Source organism: Rattus norvegicus, chromosome 18 (genome assembly GCF_021556685.1).
Source record: "Rattus norvegicus strain SHRSP/BbbUtx chromosome 18, alternate assembly SHRSP_T2T, whole genome shotgun sequence".
Taxonomy (NCBI): Eukaryota; Metazoa; Chordata; class Mammalia; order Rodentia; family Muridae; genus Rattus; species Rattus norvegicus.
The window spans coordinates 52575744-52579722 of record NC_141551.1 but is presented as its reverse complement, the minus strand read 5'-3'; the positions used below and the strand labels follow the sequence as shown (position 1 = coordinate 52579722).

Below are 3979 nucleotides of genomic sequence, written 5' to 3'. Positions count from 1 at the left end.
CTATGCTACTCCCAGAGCTCCAGGAGATCGGATGCCTCTGAAGGCATCTGGATTCACACACACATACTTCTGCACAGTCACAGACACATAATTAACAATAAAATATATCTTTTGCAAAAATACTCTAAGATAATCTCAAGGGCTATTTTTAAAATCCTTGTTTGAGAAAATATTTTCCGAGTGTGATAGTGGAGTCAAACTCGTGTTCTAAAAACATGAGTTCTTCAAAATATTATTTCAATTGAAAATTTTTAATACTAAAGTTGGAAACAACAGTACCTAACACTTAACCATTATTTACATTGGACTACCATCACCCGACTTCTCTGTAGATTTCAATTCTACCCTTCCAAATTGAACTCGAAACATCATAAATATTTCACTCCTAAACGCTTCAGTGTAGATCTCCGGAAATGGGAATATTCTCTTGCAATAGCGCCATTGTATCTTTACCACAGCTAAATAAACAGGTAAGTCCTTGGCACCATTTGATGTTTGGTGTGTTTTCAGATTTCCTCTCTGAGACAAGTTTAGGTATCTGGTCTAGTTTCATTTCTGCTGCTGTGGTAAAGTACCTGATGAGAAGTAGTGTGGCAGGAGAAGGGCTACTTCGGTGTACAGTTCCTGGTTATGCTCCCTCATTGCAGAGAAACCACAGAGGCAGGCTCTTGGGAAAGTTGGTTGCACTTCGTTCACAATCAAGAACCCAGAGAAAGGAGTGCGTTCATGCTGCCTGCCTGTTGCTATGGCAATCGGCTAGCTTTCTGCCCTCTTGTATAGCTCAGAGCTTAGCCCATGGAAAGGTGCCATCCTCGTTTAGGATGGGTCTTCCTACCCAAAATAAACAAGCAAGTCAACCTCCCCCCTATAGACATGTCCACAGGCCAGTCTGATTCAGACAATTCCTCAACTGAGGCTCTCTTCTGAGGTGGTTCTAAGTTGGGATGAGTTAACAAACACTAGCCAGCAAGCATGGTGCATCTACTTGGACTGGGGTCAAGCATTATACATTATACTTGGTGTTAGTTCTCTTTGTGTCTTAATTAGGCTTACTATTGCTGGGATGAAACACCATGATTAAAAGCAACTAGGGAAGAAAAGGGTTTATTTCACTCCCATTTTATATAATAGTTCATCATCTAAAGCAGTGAAGGTAGGAACTCAAGCAGGGCCGGAGTCTGGAGGCCGGAGCTGATATAGAGGCCATGGAGAGATGCTGCTTACTGGCTTGATCATCACGATTTGTTCAGTTTGCTCTCTTATAGAAGCCAGGACCACCAGCCCAGGGATGGCACCACTCACAAAGGGCTGAGCCATCCCCCACAATCACTAAGTGAGAAAATGCCCTATAGCTGGATCTTATGAAGACACTTTCCCAACTGAGGTTCTTTCCTTTCAGATAAGTCTAACTTGTATCAAGTTGACAGAGAACTAGCCAACACATATAACTTATGATATATCTAGAACAGCCCCAATGCTGCCATCCTTTTCTTCCATGACACTGACTCTTTAATTATGTGTTTATTTTATGTGAGTACACTGTTGCTTTCTTCAGTCAAGCACACCAGAAGAGGGCATCGGATCCCATGGTTGTGAGCCACCATGTGGTTGCTGGGAATTGAACCCAGGACCTCTGGAAGAGCAACCAGTGCTCTTAACCACTGAGCCATCTCTCCAGCTCAACAATGACCTTTCTAAGTGCAGAATAGTCATTGGTTCTCAACCTGTGGGTCGAGACCCCTTTGGGATCCTATCAGATGATCTGTATATCAAATTTTTACTTTACAGGTAATAATGGTAGCAAAATGACAGTTATAAAGTAGCAACAAAATAATTCTATGGTTGAAGATGACCATAACATGAGGAACTGTATTAAAGGGTTTAGCATTAGGAAGGTTGAGAACCAATGTTTTAGAAACATGTTACATTCTAAACTTGCTGTCTCATTCATTCTATTATTTTGTGTGATCTAAGATTTTTAGATAATTCTTTTAAAAAGTAAAGACTTGAGGTAGGCATCCAGAGAAATCCAATGGGATGTTCTGTAAGGACGGAAGTGTTTTATATCTGTCCTAACATATTAGCCATTGGCACCCGGTCATTCGGTCTTTGAAGTGTAGCTTTGGTATTTGAAGTGTAGCTTGTGCAACTGAGGAACTGAATTTAATTTAGTTTTAATTACTTTAATTTTTAATCTTAAGTAGCTGCACACAGCAGTGTTAATTGAATCATTCATATAAAGGGAAATATAAAATAGCAAAGAAAGGACTCACATTATCCCTATTTGGAGAGAGCATGGTCCCATATTTAAAATTCCCTGAAGCCTTTGCCAGAAAACTTTTATATTTGATAAACATTTTCAGCAAAGTATCAGAATTCAAAACATAACATGTAAAAATCAGTAGCTTTCCTATATACAACAGCAAACGTGCCACAAAAAAAAAAGATTAAGAAAATATCCTAATCCTAATAGCTTCACAGAGAGTAAAGAAATGACTAATAGATCTAACCAAGGAAAGAAAGACCTTTACAATTAAAACTAAACCACCAGGCTTCAAGGTGATGACCTCTGTCTTCATGGGTGAAAGCTGCTTCAGGAATATTACGCCCCCTGAATGTCTTGGCGTCTTCAACCTATAGGAACCTGCCAAAAATGCCTTCACGGTCTACCATTCATTTTAGACATATTCGGATTTCAGCTGTTTCCTCTGCTCTAAGACTTGTCACACCTGGTGCAGACACCTGGCATCTGGGCATAGTGCAACAGTCCCTGATAGAGTGACCACCTTGGTTCCCAGTGTCCTGAAGCCACCAGTCAGAACTCTAACATCCTTCAACACATGGAAGGCAAGAGAAAGACAGAAGAGTGGTCTGCTACGCTTCCTTTGATTCCATCTGGCTTTTGGCTAAGGAGAAAGACTGGTTATAGGAAAAAAATCATGGAAAAAGTCAACTGCAAGAAAGAAGCTCTTGAGGGAATTTGTAGAGTCTGCAAGAAGACCCAGAGTAAACTCCGAGAGAAAATGATGATATGTTTCCGGAATAGGTACAACCAGTGGGCTGAGGATCCTTACCAGATGTACCATGGATGAGAGTATAGTTCAGAGCTTTCATTGGTGCCCCACTGTGGAATGTAGATCTTTGTGTGCACGGTGCCCCAGAAAAAGTGAGTATGTTTTAAACTGTACCAACTGATAGGCCAGCATAGAATACCACCATTGTGCTTTAACACCCAACGCACTAAATATTCCCAGATCAGTCATGGCTCAAAAAATAAATAAATAAATAAACAAACAAACCACCAAGTGTGGTACTGTCACAAAAACAGACACATTGATCAAAGGAAAAGAATAAAGGACATAGAAATAAACTGACAAAGTTACAGCCACGTAATTGTTAAAATCATACACTAGAAAAAAGACACCCTCTTCAACAAATGGTAGTAGGAAACCTGTATGTGTACCTGTAGAAAAATAAAACTCAATCTCCATGTCTTACCCCACACAAAATGAAATAAAAACGTAATAATAAAGACCTGAAAGTTTAAAACTGCTAGAGAAAAAAAAACACTTCAAGATATGGACATAGGCAAGGACTTTCTAATAAGGACTCCAACAGCACAAGAAATAGCCCTGAGAACGGGGCAGTGAGCTTACATGAAATTAAAATGTTCCTTGCAGCAAAAGAAGTAATCATCAGAGAGAAAAGAATCTACAGAATGGCTGAAAACGCTTGTCAACTACGTACATAAGAAGGGGCTAGTATCTAGACTATGTAGATGACTACAAAGACTAAATATCAAGAGACCAAGTTATCCAATCTATAAATGGGCTAATGAAATTTCCCAAACAAACACAAATGGTCAAATACTTGAAAATGTGTTCAACATCTTTGGCCATCGGGGAAATGCAAATTAAAACTAACCAGGAAGTTCATGTCACCCCATCAAATGAATGACATGCCGACAAGGACGTGAAGA

At 39.7% G+C, this 3979-nt stretch overlaps 1 pseudogene; it reads left to right on the top strand.

The window, feature by feature from the left end:
• Positions 1 to 2578: 2578 nt before the first annotated feature.
• Mrpl30-ps9 (mitochondrial ribosomal protein L30, pseudogene 9) lies at positions 2579 to 3092 on the top strand (annotated as a pseudogene).
• The last annotated feature ends 887 nt before the right edge of the window (positions 3093 to 3979 follow it).